This window comes from Rhipicephalus sanguineus, chromosome 5 (assembly GCF_013339695.2).
Source record: "Rhipicephalus sanguineus isolate Rsan-2018 chromosome 5, BIME_Rsan_1.4, whole genome shotgun sequence".
Lineage (NCBI taxonomy): Eukaryota > Metazoa > Arthropoda > Arachnida > Ixodida > Ixodidae > Rhipicephalus > Rhipicephalus sanguineus.
The window spans coordinates 175,151,286-175,170,309 of record NC_051180.1 but is presented as its reverse complement, the minus strand read 5'-3'; the positions used below and the strand labels follow the sequence as shown (position 1 = coordinate 175,170,309).

Here is a 19,024-nt window from a genome sequence, read left to right as displayed (position 1 = left end):
TACACATTGGTACGTGACCTATAGTGACTTACACATTACACATGCGCAGTTTCCGCATCCTGCAATAAATAGAAGTGGGTCAGGGGAAAGGAAAATCCAGCGAAACGCTCGTCGGAGGCCAAGATTGAGCATGACGGAGCGTGATGCGTAGACTGGAATCCTGGTACCGTTGACAGCTTGCAAAAACGACACAGGTGTCGTTTTTCGGTCGGAGCGTTGAGCAGGAATAATGCTAACGTCTGCACCAGTGTCGACTAGGAAACGTTGTCCTGTGGCTCAGTCCGTGAGGTAGAAGAGGCGACTTGTATGCTGGGCCGGACCGCTGGTCGCCGTCAGAGGTCGGCCGGCCTGTTTCCCTGCCACGCACAAGGACGGCGGCAGTGACGAGCGTCGTTTCCAAAACGGCGATGGTAGTAGCAGATGCCAGGCGTTGGTGACGCGTCACGGCTAGTGGGTGTGCGTCTCGGCTTACTGGAACTTCAGTGGCGTGAACGGTGAGGTGACGCGCGGCGTTGTTCTGCTGCAGAGACGATGCGTTCGAGGCGCTCGCACAGGGCGTCCAGCGGCGACTGGGCTGTTGAAAAAGACGGCAAAGTTCGCAGCGTGGTGGTACTCTCACCAGTCGACGGTGTCGTGGCTGCGATGGCTGGCGTGGCTACTTCCATCACCTTGTCGGCCAACGCGGCAAGTCCGGTGAGGTCCATGGTAGAAGCTGTTGCCAGAACCATATGCACGTTAGCCGGCAGTCGTTGTAAAAACAGCTAGCGTAACAGCGCGTCGTCGACGGATCTCGCGTTGTCTCCGAGCAGCTGCTTCATTCGGCGAAGAAGTTGGCTGGGGCGTCGGTCGCCGAGTTCTTCAGCGGACAGAAGCTGCTGTATGCGAGCACGCTGTGAAACTGCCGTGCGCCGTAGCAGGGTCGTCTTGAGATCGTCGTAGGCGTTCGCAGACAGCGGGTTGCTCAACAGATCCGCTACTTCATCAATGGCGGTGGACGAGAGTGCCGCGACAGCGTAGTGGAACTTCGTAGCTTGGGAGCGGATACCAGCAACTTGAAATTGTGATTCCGCCTGAAGAAACCACGCCGAAGGATGCTGGTCCCAGTACTGAGGAAGGCGGACAGCGATGGCTGAGCAGGAAGGCTCACCGCGTTGCTCGGGAATATTCAGGTCTCGAGAACTTGTACCGTCAGTCTGTTCCAGGGTCGCTTTTGCCACGGAAACTTATGGCCACGATCACGTCGGGGTCACCAAACTGTGGCGATGGGCGACCTCACAAACCGGCGAACTCTCGGTCTTGCCAGAGAGAGAGAGAGCGAGCCCGACACGACCGCCTTGACCAGAAGTATTTAATCTCTATTTCTTTCGAACGCCAGCGCGCGCAGGCCCGTGGCAGCGGCACCTGCCTCGTGCAAGAGCGAGCGTCTCCGTCCTCTTCTTTGCGACGCCGATGTTGCCGTCGCTACACCTTTATTGAACGCTCCTCGTAGTACACAGATTTGCCTAATCTTTTTGCTTACGACTTCAAACGCACTTGACGCTTTGCCTATTGCTGTGTTTTAGCGTTCGTTTAGGATAAATGAATGAACCGTTGTGAACCTCGTGACCGGATTTGAATTGTTGAGCCTAAAAAGGATAAAGTGGTGAAGTGGAACTGCTGACATTTGCTCAACTTTGTTTCGTGACAAAGCGGTGCAGGCGACACGGGGCGAAACGGAGCCAAAAGAACGAAGTTTTGAAAATGCATTTACTACCCATCATACTCATGCTGGCTAAAGTGCCATGCGTTGAAGCTCCCATGGACACTAGCGCCAGAGTTCCCTCCAGTAATTGACACGTCGGTGAAGCTTTGGAGGGGAGAGACTGAGCGCCGCGACCTGTCTGTTGTCTTTACCTTGTCCGTGTTTTCATACGCTATTTAGTTGTATAATGATCATTACTTCTGAAGTGATAGCGCGTCTGTGACAATGCATTAGGTTTGCTGCATATATTGGCTGGCGAAGCCTCAAACAAAGGTAGATGAAATTAGCACTCGTCCTGTGAATCTCATCCTTGGGAATGTGGTTTTGCGCTCTTATATTCTCAAAAGCTATGCATCCCGCCGAATATTGAGTTTCGATACGGCAATGCTTGCTCTTTTTATCTTTTTTATTCTGTGTCTTCTATCTCTTTCTTTCTATGTCTATTTGTTCCCTCACCCATCAGAGTTATTGCATCCCACGCCTGGAAAATAGGCGCACGTGGTCTGAGAGCGAAGCAGAAGAAGAAAAGGAAGGTGATGAAGAAGAGGACGAAGAGAACATGTGACAGTTAATGATGATGATCATTTTCTGTCTACGACACCCAGCAAACCTCTGCCGTAAAACTTCTAGAGTGCGTATATACCATAGTATATGGGCAAATCCCATCACTCAGCAACGTGGTCCACTCAAAATAACAAGGGAGCACACGGGCGGCAAACACCAATAAGGGGCCGCACGTTGCACCTGCTCTCGTTAACCATCTGTACAGAGTGCTTGGGTAGTGCTTGAGCGCGGGTCGGTTCATGATGATGATCATTTCTTATCGGTGACACAAGGCAAACCTCGGCCATGACATCTCTGCAGCAAAAAAAAAAAATACAAATCTCACAGGGGTCCTTGTGCATTCACCTAAGATGAGTGGAATGCGAAAGCCATCTTTTTCTTCTCAGTCGAAGTACTGATCCTGCCCGCCACCCTCCGAAACCTTTTTGCGCCTGGCGTGCTTTTGCACTGCCACCAGGATCGGAGGCACCTCACCTGGTTTTGCACTGCCTCTGGGATCGGCACGCCATCGACCAAGCTGCGATGTCATGTGATGACGGTATCACGTGACGTAGCGTCACGTGACACCACGCGAAAATTTGTGATGTCATGACTACGTCATAAATTTTAGCGATCTGTGGAGGCATGAAGACGTCATATAGTGACGTCATTGGGTGGTGATGGTTTTTTGCATCACTCGTGCTGTACCCCACGCCACGGGACGCCGACGGTCAATTTGCGCGTACGATGAGGCATCTAAGGCTTTCGCCTTCAAAAGTTGGAAGAAGCTGGAGTTTCGCCTCAAGAATAGAACGCGATAGCTTAATGGGGTCCCGTTCGCATCGCCTTCTCAATCGGTAGCCTCCCTTCGCTTCTCGTTGGACACCTCAACCATGCAGCATGGAAAGGTATATCTATGTGTACGCGCAACATTAGCCAATTCAAACCATATTAAAATGCCTACTGCCAGTACACTTGTGAAGCGCCCACTGCGCCATAGCAACCATCGTAAGTAGCGCAACTAGACAGGACACGCAGCAAGTAACAGACAGCGCAGGCGCACTTTGTGACGGTGTGCCTGCGCAGGTTGTTGATGTATAAAGGTGGTGGATCGCCTTCAATAAAGTCAGTTGCTAGTGTGCGCCTGTTCTCGTCTGTTCCTTGCTGTGTGTCCTGTCTAGTTGCGCTACTACGATGGTTTCCTTGTCAAAACACCAACTCGCCCAACAATAAACTCTTCTGAAGTTCATTACGCCATAAATCATCATTTTGCGAATCAGCCAAGCACCCACTACCCGTATGGCAATATGCAAACGTACGCAGCTGATCACTTTCTTTATGCCTTTGGGGATGATGACGATTGAAGGCGTCTGAGCGCTTTGTAACTGGTGGCCTTTAAACTCCCCACTCGCTGTGCTGTTCACATGTCTTGAAACGTGGCGCGATGCCACGCTTCTGCCACGCAACATTCCATGCGTTAATAAGACTGCGCGCGTTCCGAGGCATTCGTATATGTTTTTTTCGTACTCGGTAGGCGCTACAAGCAATGGCGTGGCTCTGTAGAGGGACACCTGCTTGCCACGAAGAAGGTCTGTGTTTGACTCTGTGGAGATGGGTTTAGCACAAAGCTTACCCTACGAGGCGACCGCGAAGGGACGCGACGTTCTCCACTGCCGCAGCGAACAAAGACGCTACGGCCGGGTTCGTCGACTCCGGCAGGGCGCAGAAAAGGCACTCGAGCAGGATGTCAACAACACACGGGTTTATTAACCCAAGATGCAGCACAGTACGACAGTCACGGGCTTGCAGGCCGTAAGGGAACTCCGCAAGACCGATCGACTACGCTTGCCAGCGGCGCTACGACTATCACCAAAGGGCAGTCGAGCACACGAACGAGAAGCCGCCTGCTAGAGCAGCGCGTCAACCTCTCATGCTAGCCTGAGAGCATCTCCCGCGGCAAGCCCGCGCCAGACAGAAGCGAGCTCAAGGGGGAAGGGGTTGTCACTGGCGGCCAATGAGGACAGGCGTTGCGCAGTGACGTAAGCTAGCTTGGTGGCGTGAGCATGTGACATGTCAGTGCAGCATGCCCGGACGCGTGCCCGCGCGCCGGGAAGCCGACGCATGGCTCGCACCAGACAAAGAGGCCTGGCGCTGCCGCCGTGGTCTCGCCATACCGCCGATTAATGGCGGTCTCCGGCGCTCGAGCCGCGCGGGGCCAACACACGCGCTAGCTGGGGAACGAGGCGCCAAAGGGGAGGGCGCGCTCGATTCCCACAACTCCCACGCGAGCCGATGTTTTTTAGGGGACGGAGCACCTTCAGCCCGAGGCTTGTCCGTCCGTTTGGCGTCCGTACTCACAAGGACAGTACCGTGTAAAATCGAAATATCAGGTTTAACTATACCCTAACTGAATCATAACTGTCGCAAAACAATATAAAGCACCTACAAGCACAAACCCTTTATACTTGTCGGCGATTTCAACGTACATGTTATGGACCTTAGGACCTAGCTTTGTCGTCGACTCTCACTGCCTGCTGTCACAGTATATAGAAACCGTTGCTATAATTGAAACATGTGTCTCTGTGAATAAAAAAAAAGGTTTACAATAGACGACCATCAGTCATAATTGGACAGAACAATATAAACACCTACAAGCAAAGCCTTCACACAAGTCGCCGACTTCAACGTACACATAAGGCCTTAGAACCAAGCTTTGTCGTCTACTCTTTATGTCACTCTATGTCACTTTGTCACTCATTTACATTATGGGCAACGCTCGGTCACTATGGTTACTCACCCATACGATACCCATAGCTTCGCCCACGTCGTGATTCACTTTGTCTAGATGCGTGTTATTCATAATATTTACTTATTTCCATCTCTCAAATTTTCGCCCATGGGTGACGCTGATGTTTCCCTCCACACCAACATCGGAATTCTGCGAATCGAGTTCTTTGACGCTATAGCGTTAAAATCAAATTGTGTGATCTCTGTACTTTCGTGCAGAGTATTACGAAACCAGTCATAACGTAACCAAGCTGTGTAACCCGCCCTTCAAAGTACTGCTTCACCGCAGAGCTGTTCTATCCGTCTTGTCAGCTGCTGTGTGACCATGTGAAGGAAATGGAAGAATAAAGCAATGGTTTCAAGGTTTTAAGCAAGTAAAACTGTAATAATGAAAATGGCTACATATAATTCCTGTGGCTGTTTTCGCGAACCTTCGCTCTCCGTGCCTCTACGTCGGTCACACAAGTAAAGGCTGTTCGCACAAATTTCACGTTTACATGCGGGTTGAGCGTGTAACATTTATGTGCGGTGGCGCACCAACGGCTAGACACCGGCTCACCGAAAGGCACCACCACAAATACACACATACACACGAGGTGGCCGCAATGTCAAACTGACACCCGGATCACATCCAGCTTCCTGAAGCTACACAGCAGTTTCCGTGTATAAAGCGGTTCATCGTAATTATGCCGTCGTGTGAAACACCGCATTACAGTGGAAGCAGCAGCGGCTAACAAAGCATGCGAAAAGAATCATAAGAGGAAGTATACTGGCGAACGTTTCTTGTGGAGGCGCAGTATTGCCAGATACTGCACGGTGCTGGCGCAGCGCGCGCTAAGGCGGCTTTGGGAGTGCTTACGTCACTATTCCTTCAGAGACGGTCTGTTTGATGCGCTGACAGTATGCAGGTGACTAAAGAGCGATTTTCGTTCAACCTAAGCATTTCCCAGCCACAAAACAAGCATTGCGAGGCTTCTAAAATGGTATTTCAATAGTCCACGCCGAGTTGTAATTGTCTTTGAGCGTCCCTTCAGGTAAGCAGATATATTTCTAACTGTGGGCTATGGCCGCGTGGAAAACGTACCACAAGCTTTCTTGAGAAAGCTAGGTGAGCCCCAGCAGACGATGCTACCGTTGTACATCACAATGATCCTGTCGCCCAGAACATCGGCTTCTTCCATGTCATGCGTGGACAGCAGTATGCTTGCTTTGCCACGTAGCTCTTTTACCAAGGACCATATGCTGCGCCGCGTCTCCGGATCCAAACCTACCGTCGGTTCGTCCAGTATCAAAACCTGTGGCGTGACAGAGGTACATATAAGAGGAATGTACCATTGATTACTCAGCTGCTGCCTTCGTTGCGGTAATTACTGAAAGGTAAGATTTGTATAAAATGAAAATTTGAAAGTAAATAACTTTTTCCTCAAACTACACCTTAAAAGTGCCACTTCTCCGTCACTGAGATAAACGATGAGCACTTTGTGGCTCTACGTCACCAAACCCGGAAACCAAGGAATTTAGTTTTCACGAATCTTGACTAAATGACAACTAGGCGACAAGACACTACCCGCCATATTAGCTTAATTGTCCATACAGCCTTACGTTGAAAAGCGCAACTATGGTTCTTGTTTTTGGCTGCTCTCTGCTGCGGCAAATGCTTCGTAAATGAAAATCAGAGATAATGGATGGACATTGGTTATGAAGGACGTCAAAACTATCGAGGTTGTGGGCACTTTAACGTTGCCGTAGGGTGCCCCATACAGTCACAGTTCCCTTACAATTTTACAGTGAAGTTGTCTTTCGATACTGTTCCAGCGGCCTTGTCGTTCGGCTCGCTAAAATGTTCGCTTACCGGCAAAGGAGTCTAGTGAGAGAACGAAAGGTCACGTGATCGATTACGGAGGGGTGTGACTGAAGTGGAAAGTGAGGAGGAGGAAGCAACAAGTGTCGTTTTCCGGGACTGTAAGTTAAGCAAGAGGAGGCAGTCAATGGCGGTTTACTAATGTTAAAACAGAGTCAGCCATCAGTGAGCGGCTAGGGGATACATAAGAGAGGCGCACTTGGCAGGCGCATCATTCCTTCTTCGACGACACTTATTTTGGACCTATGACCAACATAGACAAGATCGCAGACAACAGCTTAACTGAGGTTTCCTTCCAGGACAACCCACGCCCCCAGAACGGCTCCACATGGCTTAACCGAAGATTGAAGAAATACTCAGTGAAAAATTTGCCGAAACTTAGAAGGAAAGCACAACGCTTGAAGAGGGAGACGTGAGCTTCGCTGGCCGATGGTTTGCACGGTGTGGAAATGGTCAAAATATTTTCAAGGCCGACGTGGTTAGCGGTGTTAGTGGCAACGATTGTAGGTCTCGGCGTTGTCCTTGTGCAGCGCAAACCAGGGTTCCCGGAATATGTCGTGACATATGCAAGTCGTACGCTTACTAGAGCCGAGACCAATTACACCGCCACTGAAAAAGAGTGCCTGGCGATGATCTGGGCTCTTACAAAGTTCTGACCTATTTGTATGGTCGCCCATTTGAACGCGCATTTGTTGTCATTGAAGGATCTCTCAGGCCGTCTCGCCCGCTAGGCCCTTCGCCTGCAAGACTACAACATCCGCGTGCTGTACCGCAACGGACGCCAGCACGCTGAAGCCGACGCCCTCTCGCGCTCTCCCTTGACTGACGACAATGCCACCTGCTCAGTATCTGACATTGCCGTTTCTTCCTCCGCACGTTCACACCATCGCCACCGAACAGCCAGGGATAAATGGATCGCCTCGCTGATAGACTTATTGATCCGTCGGCAACACCATCCACTCGCGCATTTGCGTCGTCAAGCCCACCATTTCGCCATTCGTGACAGCATACTGCACCGACGTAATTACAATGCCGATGGCCGCCAGTGGCAGTGAGTGATACCCCACAGTCTGCGTTCTGAAATATGCGAGTCGTTTCCACTCTGATTCGTAATGCGCGCACTTAGGGTTTTCAAAATTTAGGTATACAAAATTTACCACCACCTTCGACAACGATATTTCTTGCGAGGTATGTTACCACTACGCGCAGAAGTTCGTTCGCTCCTTCCTCGACTGCCAACGCCGAAAACCTTCAACGCACGTGTCGCCAGCCGGTCTACAACCGTTATCTTGCCTAACCTTTCGTTTGGGTGCGTGGGCATTGTTATGTATGGACCACTTCCTCTGACGTCGGCTGGTAACCGCTGGGCCATCGTCGCTGTTGACCATCTGACGCGATACGCCGAAACACCGCCCTCCCAGCGGCTACAGCGCGCAATGTTGCCTCCTTCCTACTACACCGATTCATACTGCGTCACGGTCCACCCCATGAGCTGCTCAGAGATTGAGGCCGTGTCTTCTTGTCGGAAGTCGTTGAAGCCATTCTCACAGAGTGCCATGCTGTACACCGCAAAACTGCTGCTTACCACCCGCAGGCGAATGGCCTAACCGAATGCTTTACCCACACGCTCGGCGACATGCTCTCAATGTACGTCGCCGCCGATCACACAAATAGGGGTGCCAATCGGTTCTTTGTTACCTACGCCTAATACCGCCCCTCAGAGTACTACTGGTTTTTCGCCCTTCTTATTGTACGGCAGTCACCCTTCGTACAGAATCGACACGATCCTTCCATACAAGCTGGATCCCTCCGAGTGTGCGCCTATTTCTGCCACAGCCAGACTTGCTGAGTAGTGTCGCGAGCTTGCAAAGACCTTTCCAAAGCACGAACAAGAGCGGCAGAAGAGCCTTCGCGGTGGCACCACCACTTCTGAGTCCACGTTCCTCCCCAGAGCGCTCGTATGGCTCTCGGTCCCTACTACAGCAACTGGTCTCTCTTCAATACCACTACCGAAATACGAAGGCACCTACCGGGTCGTCGAGCGCACATCCCGGTGAACTACCTGATCGAACGCATTGAACCATCTCCTGACATGCGCCGTGCAAGGTGCTACATTGTCAACGTGGAGCGCTACTTAGACCCGCTTATAGCGACAAGCTGTTAGGTCGCCGGGCGACTCCCTTTTCGTACCCAGAGTAATTGTAGTGAAGCCTTGGAACTGAGTAATGGGTGGCGCTATCCAGCGCCTTCTACTGAGTCTCTTCGGCTCTTCCTGAAAGAACGCCTCTCACGCTGGGATTACGTGCTTTGTTCGACTGTCACTATTACGTGTTGTAGCTGAATGCCATCAAATAAATGCCTTAACAGCCTCATCAAACGCGGAAATCGGCCGGCGTACCACCTCGGCGGCATCAAAATGAGTGATGCGAAAATCTTCATCACCCGATGACGCTATCATGATGGCAAATATCGTAAAAAAAATATGACTTCATTAGAACGTCACCGTGACGTCACAATGACGTTGCATGAAGTAACGAAACATGATTACGTCATTACGTTACATCGCAACTTGGTCAAACGTGGGCCGATCACGGAGCCAGTGCAAAACTAGGTGAGGTGCCTCCGATACAGGCTGCAATGCAAAACCACGTTATGTGCAGAAAGCATTCGTAGGGTGGCGGGGCAGGATCATTACATCGACTAAGAAAAAGAAGATGGCTTTCGCCTTCGAGTCGTCTTAGGTGAGTGCATAAGCAACCTTGTGAATTTTTTAATCGTCTTGCACAGTAAGTGCCCTCAATAAACGTTAAAGAGCCACTCGTCACACTGGCAGGCACAGAAAGTCAAGTTGTTAATCTTTTCACCGTTTTTTTTTTCAGACGCTATCGTAGTTGAATGCCTGTACAAACCTCTCTACAATATTATCAGAATTGATACTAATAATATCTGTGGTTTTACGTCCCAAAACCACGATAATCATCAGAATTGTACAAGGCGCACGCAGCCCAACGAATTCTGAGAAAAATTGGAGGAAGTCACGTACGATTCCCGAAATCCCGGCAGATATTTCAACTAGAGCAGAAAAAGGAGACGTGTTTGGAAGTTCGCAGAGTTAAGGTAGGCAAAATCTTGAAGGGCAAGGGATCAACAGCCTGCTTGTTCTACCTACGCGGTAGACTTCAGTGCTGCTCTTTCGAGTTTTTTTTAACGAAACAATCAAACAATCAATAGTCTCGAAAGCATCACGTGCGTATGTTCACGAATGAACGCACAAGAACCCCTCTCTGGAAACCAAAACACCAAGGAAGGCTACCCAAACGGTACTAAGCACGTACCCGGTGCTCAGGAGGATATCAAGAGGTGGCTAAGTTCGCACGATACATGCCGATGAACATTCCCAAAAGGAAACTCCAGCAAAGCGCGCCACTTGAATGTATAGCGTTCGTATGCACGTCGTAGGAGTACATAGATCTCGATCTTCCTGAACCACCGTCTCCGCCGTCACGAAAAAGGAATAGGTATAGGCAGTGTTTCAAGAAAAGTGTCTGCCCATTAAAGAATAGGCAAAATGGAATATTTGTTCGCATTTTCTAAAATTATATGGAAACTCGACTTGCGGCGCAACCAGCAGGAAAGGAGGGAGACAGGAAAGAGCGAAACTGCGCTCTTTCCTGTCTTCCTCCTTCATTCCTGCTGGTTGCGCAGCAAGTCGAGTTTACAAGTATGAACCAACAAGGTCTGCAAAGAAGTATTGCTGTAACAAATTTCTGTAATTACTTTTCTGTATTGGCAGGCACCTAAAGATTGTTGGAGATATCATTTACGGCAATATTGAAGAACATTAGGTTAAATAAACGGTTTCAAGACTGTGATAGTAGCAGCAGGTGCTGTACCCCAAGAAACTTCCGGTTCTTCATTTATCACTCTCTAACCCTGAAGCGGAAAGCGTGTTTTCAAGTTTTGTCAGAGTAAGGAAAGACCCTTTTTCCGCCTTCATATAAAAGGAAGACGCATATATTAAGGACTAACTCTTATAGAGGTAATGACACAAAATTTCGCGGCCGAGATAGCCTGCTGGATCGATTACCGTGTATGTGCGTGTACCATCTGCAAAATATCGACAGCGAATAAAGCTTGGAAGGTATTTTATATGAATTTTGAAGTTCGCGAGCGCGATTCAGCATTATAGGCTGCACCTGGCGCATTGACAGCATTGACATCCTCGGAGGTGACCCGAGGTGACCCCCCTACTTCCCCTACGTAACCGTTGCAGCCGGTACAAGTTGTGATGACGTTGTAGCCCCCATTTCTGTTTTGACGCGCTTACAGACGAATCGCTCCTCGCCAGCGGGTCAAACCTGAAGTGATTCGCCACGTCGAAAATTTCTTCCATCCCCGCCGCAAGAAAAGCGTCGCCATCAGACGACGTTGAGCCCCACGACGACAGACCGCGCGGAAATGCGTCACTGTTCTGTGTGCTCACGTGACCGAGCGTTTCACTCGCTGGGTGGTGATAGTTGCACCCGGCGGCTTGTCGTTTTTAGAACTCTGTCAAACCGAAACTGAGGCTGTGTCGGTAATGAGGAGACTCTAATTAATTATCTGTCGCGCCCTGCAGCAAACGATGTGCCGTGTTATGACTAACAGGCCACCAGCAACACATTGCAGCAAAAAAACGCGGGGCGAGAATTTTTGTGTCAGGACTCCTTTATAATGTTCGGTATAGATTAGAAGCATCTTTATTTGAAATATTTGGCTAGGCACAGGGTGAGAAGTGTTGAAAATCTGCGGGCTACCCACCAAGGCTTTTGTTCCCCGCCAATGCTACGTCAGTGCACGAAAGCGAAAGCCGTCCAGGGTATGTGTTTGTAAACAGCACAACCGTCTATAGCATTTTAATTATGGGAGCCAGGCGGTCTTGTCTTATGGGAAAATTGGCGCCCTTCCTGCAACGAACTCATTGCTGCTTTGATATATCTCAAAAGTGGCCGCAGGTAATTTTACCAGATTGATTAAAACGGACCGATTTCACCGGTGCAACCAAAACTCAGAAGAGCGGAACTAACGAATTTTTCCGAGACGCCCGGAATAACCAAGCGTCGCTATATCAACAGTCAATCGACTTCGTTTCGTGTGGTTGCGGGCTGCGCTCGGGATTATAGCAGGCGGTTCACACATACGGTATGGTTTGTAAAAGAATTAGCACCCCTTCAATCGTTGTTGCCAACATGGACGTAATTCTGGTAAGTGCGCTCATTTTCGCTCCGGTATGTGGCTTCGAGGGTGAGTTTGGTCGAGTATGATTACTTCTTAATATTTACCAGTGACCACTTTTTCTAGATTTCAAAAGATCGCTGCCTTTTCGCAGGGAGGAATTTAATTCTCCTATTTACCATGACCACGCATGCACAATAATAAACTGATTAATGTATTTACTTTAATTACTGCGGCAATGTCTTCAGCCACCTCAACGCATCTGCCGCAATAGGAAAAGTAATTATGAAGGCCGCAGCGAAGTTCGCCATTTCCGTTATTTTTCAGGATTTTCGGAAAATTCCTTGAAACACCCTCTGTGCTCACGCTGGTGGATTTCGCCACTGGTATATCAACGGAAATTGTGTGTGACCAGGCATGACCTTTTACCTCAGCCTTAATGACAGGCAGCTTCAGATCAAGCACTTCAGTTCTATTTTTTACCATCCCATGTCAAACGCTTTGGTTGAGTGCTTTAACGGAAGGATCAAAGAAATGCGCCGTAAACTTCACTAGAACAACCATTCATGGGACCGGTATACACTTGTCCTATTTCTTCCATGTAGACAGAGGTTACACGCCTCTCTTAGATTCTACCATTTTTCTAACTATCGCGCAGTACGATTTAAAGAAGAAGACCAGCTTCACGCGAATCAAAGCGAATGCATATTGTTTCTATTACACTGGAGTGCCCACTACGAATGTTTTCTTTAGATTATATTAATTAATTATTCCTAATTATATTGCCACGCGCAATTATAAATGTTATTTTCATGTTTTCGGACTTCGGCCGCAAAAGACTGTTAGCAACGCTCGGCGCACACCACGCCGCAGTGCTTGGGAAGCTTCACGATTGTTTGAGATCAATCTAAATATAACGCGCAGGACGCGAATAGTAAAGTTTATTTAAGAGCTTATTTAAAGACGACGACGTGCTCCGCCGCTCAGATTATCGACGGCTAACGCTGTGTTCGCCGCAACCAATGTACAGCGTGTATTGCTTGTAGTTTGACTTTTCGTTTCCCGGGCACTAGTTCCCCCAAATAAAATGTTTTCTCTTGAATCTACCGCCTGCTGCGTTCTTCAACGTCACAACCACGCGACCATAATTGTAGCTCGACAAGTACTCACCTACCTATGAAAAGGTCAGTGAGAGATATGTAGGCTCTTCCAAATAACATCGAAGTGCGCTATTTTCAACAACGTACGGATTGCGCGTCCATCTTTTTTTTTTTGCTTGATAAAAAAAGCCGGCGAAATATGCAAAATAATGTGTAAAATAACACATGACTGCGCTAAGACGCGTAGGCGGTTGGCTGTTCGTGCTAAATGCTGTAAGGTTCAGGACTCAAGCCAACTGAAAGATTGTGGACTTGTCAATGGTCAAGTCGCCTATTGGAGAAGGCGCCTGATGAACAAATCTGCAGTTGTGCCAGTCGTCTACAAACAAGAGCCAGAATAAGCACATGACAATATACTCCGGTCTGCTGACAAGGCGACGCCGCCATAGCCTCGCCGTAGACTCACCCTGGCATGACAGCGCCGACCCAGATTTAAGGTGAACTTTCCTTTGATGTCCGGCATTTTCGTGCAACTTTTGTAATTTAGTTTGGACAATCGTCATAACCCTTTCTTTATTGTGGCTCTTTAACTTTTTTTTACTATTTTCAGCATCTTTCATTAAGCATTTTCCAAATAACAAAAACATGTTTTCACGGCTGCCAATAAGCTAGGTAAGATTTGTGCCGCTGTGCAGAGGAAGAATGAGCGAGTAAAATACAAGAAGTGGACAGATATTTGTTTAGTAAGACACACCAACAAATTCACTGATTGCCGTACGAGTGTGGTGTATAAGGTCCCTTTCAGCTGCGGCCGCTTCTACGTAGGACAGACGGGCCGAAGCATTAACCAGAGATTATTGGAACATAAGCGATTACTAACAGGAGGCTCACCTTCTAATCTATCCTTACATTGTCGACATTGTAAGTGAACGCCAAAATTCGATGAATGCGGAGTGTTGTACCGGCATAGAAATGAAGAAACGGGCCTCGTGATTGAAGCATGGCATATCGAGAATAGTGGTAGTGCATGCGTTAGCCAACAGTCGATTAACTTGCATAAAGATGAAACCAAATGCCTTAACAGTGATCTTCCACGTAGACCGCCACGCGTGCCGGATTGATAGGTCCACCTGTGGCATGGGCATGCGCAGATCAGTTTTCGTGCCTTTTTTCTTTGCCGCCGTTGTGCGTCTCTTCAGTTATTAGTCGGCGTTTGTGGTGTCCTGACTTCTTTCTTGTGTCCATTTTTGCACGCCCTGTCTTTTTAGAATGCGAAGTTAAACCCCAGATATTTTTTTAAAGAAGGCCGTCAGAAAGCGAGCACTTTAAACCAAAGAAAAGTTGAAAGTGATAGGCATATGCGAAGAAAGGAAGGTAGCCAATGATGCCTCCAGCGCCTGCTATCAAGACTGCCGTCCGACATTTCAGCTTCCTAGTCAACAATTATTATTCATTTGTAACATGTGCACCTGATGTGTAAACATGCCCTTTTGTAGTACTCGCTGTTGGGCTAGTTGGTGCATTAAATAGTCAGTATCGCGCCAAAATCACGACCACATTGAAATACATAGACAAAACGATGTCGTTTTGCAGCGCAAGCGTATGTTGCTTAGGACGCAATAGCCAACCAGATTTCTTTAGATGTCACCGGACTGTTGCATTATGCTCTGTTGGCCTTTTTAGGTTACGAACCCCCTTGGGACGTGGAAATGTCCACGCATTTCGAAATATTATTGCGATAGGAATTAGATAAACACTGTGGCTGGGTTTCTGCCATCACTGCAATATACTGTATATGTATACGTATGTATGTTGTACGTGACTAGAGATGGGCGTGACTAGAGACGGTAACGCGTGACTAGAAATGGCAACCAGTGAGGCAACGAGCCGACGCGGAACTGGGGGGCCTTATGGAGTACCTCGAGTGCAAGACCGCCGTTGTTATGAAGGTATTCAAGCGAGCACTGCCGTCGTTTTCCTTACGGAACGGCGTTCTCATGAAGAAGAACTTTTCGCCACTTCGAACCGACTACCTTCTTGTCATGCCCTCATCATTGCGACCAGAAGTCCTCCAGGCTCTACACCACGACCCGACGGCTGGACACCTCGGTGTTTCCCGCACGCTCGCCAGAATACAGAAAAAATACTACTGGCCACGCCTTGCTGCCGACGTTGCCCACCACGTTAAGACTTGCCGAGATTGCCAGCGACGGAAGACACCGCCGACTAGGCCCGCGGGACTTCTGCAGCCAATCGCACCACCTCACCTGCCCTTCAAGCAAATCGGAATGGACCTACTGGGGCCGTTCCCGACGTCGACTTCCGGCAACAAGTGGATCGTCGTAGCAACTGACTACCTCACCCGCTACGCCGAAACGAAGGTCTTGCCCAAACGCAGTGCAGCCGAGGTAGCCAAGTTCTTCGTCGAGAACATCGTCTTGCGTCATGGCGCCCCAGAGGTCCTCATCACAGACGGAGGTACCGCCTTTACTGCGGACCTAACTCAGGCAATCTTAAAATACAGCGAGACGAGCCACCGCCGCACCACCGCCTACCACCCGCAGACCAATGGCCTTGTGGCGATGAGCGACCTCACAGACCGGCGAAGTCTCGGCCTTACCAGAGAGAGAGCGAGCCCGACACGACCGCCTTGATCAGAAGTGTTTTAATCTCTTTCTTTCGAACGCAAGCGCGCGCAGGCCCGTGGCAGCGGCACCTGCCTCGTGCAAGGGCGAGCGTCTCCGTCCTCTTTGCGACGCCGATGCTGCTGCCGCTACAGCCTCACCGAGCGTCTAAATAAGACCATCGCCGACATGCTCGCCATGTACGTCGACGTTGAGCACAAGACATGGGACGCCGTCCTTCCGTACGTGACCTTCGCTTACAACACGGCCGTCCAAGAAACGACGCAGATGACGCCGTACAAGTTGGTCTATGGAAGGAGACCGGCGACGACACTCGACGCCATGCTACCGAACGTCACCGACGAAGAAAACCTCGACGCCGCCGCTTACTTACAACGTGCCGAGGAAGCTCGACAGCTCGCCCGCCTGCGCATCAAGACCCAGCAGCACACCGACAGCCGTGGCTACAATCTTCGACGATGCTTCGTGGAATACCAGCCCGGCGACCGTGTCTGGGTCTGGACGCCGATACGCCGACGTGGGCTTAGCGAAAAACTCCTTCGGCGATACTTCGGACCGTACAAGGTTCTTCGGCGTCTCGGCGCTCTTGACTACGAGGTCATCCCGGACGGCATTACGAACTCCCAGCGACGCCGGGCACGACCTGAAGTCGTCCATGTCGTGCGCCTTAAGCCTTTTTTGCACGTTAGCGAACCTGGGGACTCTACTTTTACCTTTGTTATTGTAATTTATTTATGTATGCACTTGTATTTTTTTCTCTTCTTTGTTCTTTCACAAGCATCGGGACGATGCTTTTTCCGGGGGGGGGGGGCAATGCCACGCCCACTTCTTGTTTTATTTTGATGTTTTTTGGGTTTGACCAGTAAGGACGGTTATCAACGCTCGAGGCTGTCCGCGAAGCAGTGTTCGAGAAGCTTCTCGATTGTAGTAGATCGTTTTGTTAAGATTTCGCGCCGCACGCGAATGTTCCAGCTTTATCGAGAGATAACGCCGCCACCAGCGATATTGCTGGGAAGTTCGATAGCGCCTGTATAAAAGCCGACGCGCTTGACTGCTTGTCAGTTGATCGACGTTCGACGCTCTGTACGCCGCTATCAGTGCATACAGTGTGTATTGCTGTAAATTGCCTTTCCGTTTCCCGGCCACAAGTTCGGCCAAATAAACAGTTCCATCTTGGAAACGCCGACTGCTGTCTTCGTCGACGTCACGACCACGTGACAATATCATGCATTGCGTGTTGCGCGTGTGTGCGTGTGTGTCTACACGGAAGCCGACCATGTTTACGTGCCCTCGGGATCTACCTGTGGTGTGCAGGTGCGTGAGACCCTAGAAAATACCGTCGACCATGTACAAACCTGCAATGGGTGCGTTTGTCCTCCCGTACCAGAGTGTGCCGAGCAAGTGGTTGACAGCATCTGTGCAATGCTAGATGGCTTGCAAAGTTGGCATTCTTTGCATGTGCGTAGTGGTGGGATCTCTTAATATTGTGTTTCATTGCGTCGCTTCTAGACTAACGCTATCCGCGGCACAACGTTCTGCCATTTGGGAAGAGTGTGCTGAGTAGGGGAGAATTTGGCGCCGCTCGTAGAGAGCGCGAGGAATGCCGGATTCGATTCTCGAGCAACGAGACACAGCGATGCAGAAAAGCTGGCAAAGGAGCTGCGTGAGGAGCGACCGCTCCGGCTACCGCCCAGTTGCCGCGTCGATCCTTTTCTTGGTGGGACCTTCCATTGAGCTGGGACGCTTGCCAGCTGCGCGTGGCCACGACCATGCTTGTGGTCACAGTAAGGGGCCTGTGGGCGATCCGGCGTCTACGTGGTCTGCTGAAGCCGGGGAACCTTCGACAAGCTGAGCTGGCCTCGGTTGCCGCCAAATACGTGGTCAGGGTATTCGCCCGGACAGTGCGACGGCCTTAACATCATAATTCTATGTGGCTGCCGCGGCGACAAACGAGACATCGTAGGGGTACCCTTTCCCTGAGGCACATGGGCGCGTTGAGTCACCACGACGACAGTGACCTGTGAGTTGAGCAGTGTGAAGTTGTGCACGAAGTAAGTGCGCTGGGTTTAATGACAGTGTCGCTAAGAACTCTTTCGTGTAAATAGAGCAACATAAGGATGATTTTCTTGTCAATATGTATGAGTATACTCCTGTACGTGTACCTCTTCCCGTGTTGTTTATAAACGTCCTGTTCTTGTCTACTCCTCATCCGTTACTGCTTGATCGTCTGGGCCACGCGAACCACCACGCCTGAACAAAAATTGTCTCATCGCTCAACTCACGGGCCACTGACGGGCGGAGCGCACAACGCAGATGATAAACTCCGCCAGCACAGTATCCGCCACTCCACCCGCCACAGTCGACAAGTGGTTATAGTGCTCGGCTGCTGACGTGAAGGTCACGGTAACCCAGGCCGTGGTGGCCGCATTTTTAATGTAGGTGAACATGATTGAGGCCCTTGTACTTAGATTTAGGTGTACGTTAAAGAACCCAAGCGTGTCGAAATTTCCGGAACCCTCCACTACGGGTCGTTCATAAGCATTTCGTAGTAAAGTCACTGGAACGGGAAAAGTACCGCGTTACTTTTCTCTTCGCCGCCGCGCCTTTTCGGCCGCTTCGCCACATAAATGGTCCAGCTCGCTCGCCTGGCTAGTGTCTCCCGGCCGCAGACGCACGGCGCTTTGGAGGGATTGTTTTTATAGGCTCAGGAAAGCGTGCAGGAACATTACGACATCCCGTATCGTTTTGAGACTTCATAGAAAGCCTATCGAGGCATCGAGGAATGCCCGGGTGCTGCGCTTTTGGGTGCAGCAACCGGCGGGAAACGGGCAAGGCCCTCTTTGCCACAGAATAAGGCGGGAAGAATTTGCTTCCACTACTGATACCCGCCTCTGTGAGGTAAGCGCTTCATTGAGAATTCGCGAATCTCGTTTCGGGGAATGTTTGCGCCTACCCTGCGCTAGTGCAGCTTGTTTCGCGTGGTTGTCGCAGGAGGTTCATGCACAATAACATTGCCGGGCGGCTTTTTATTACGTTTGGCGTAAAATTGGCGCATTTGGGCTCACATGTAATGATCAGCGCGCCATGAAAACTGACTGCTACAGATTGTTACTGCCTGACGTGACTGTATGAC

The 19,024-nt window shown here is 49.9% G+C and overlaps 1 pseudogene; it reads right to left on the bottom strand.

Moving 5' to 3' along the window:
* Positions 1–322: 322 nt before the first annotated feature.
* LOC119395112 (uncharacterized) lies at positions 323–18,338 on the bottom strand (annotated as a pseudogene).
* Between the last annotated feature and the right edge of the window lie 686 nt (positions 18,339–19,024).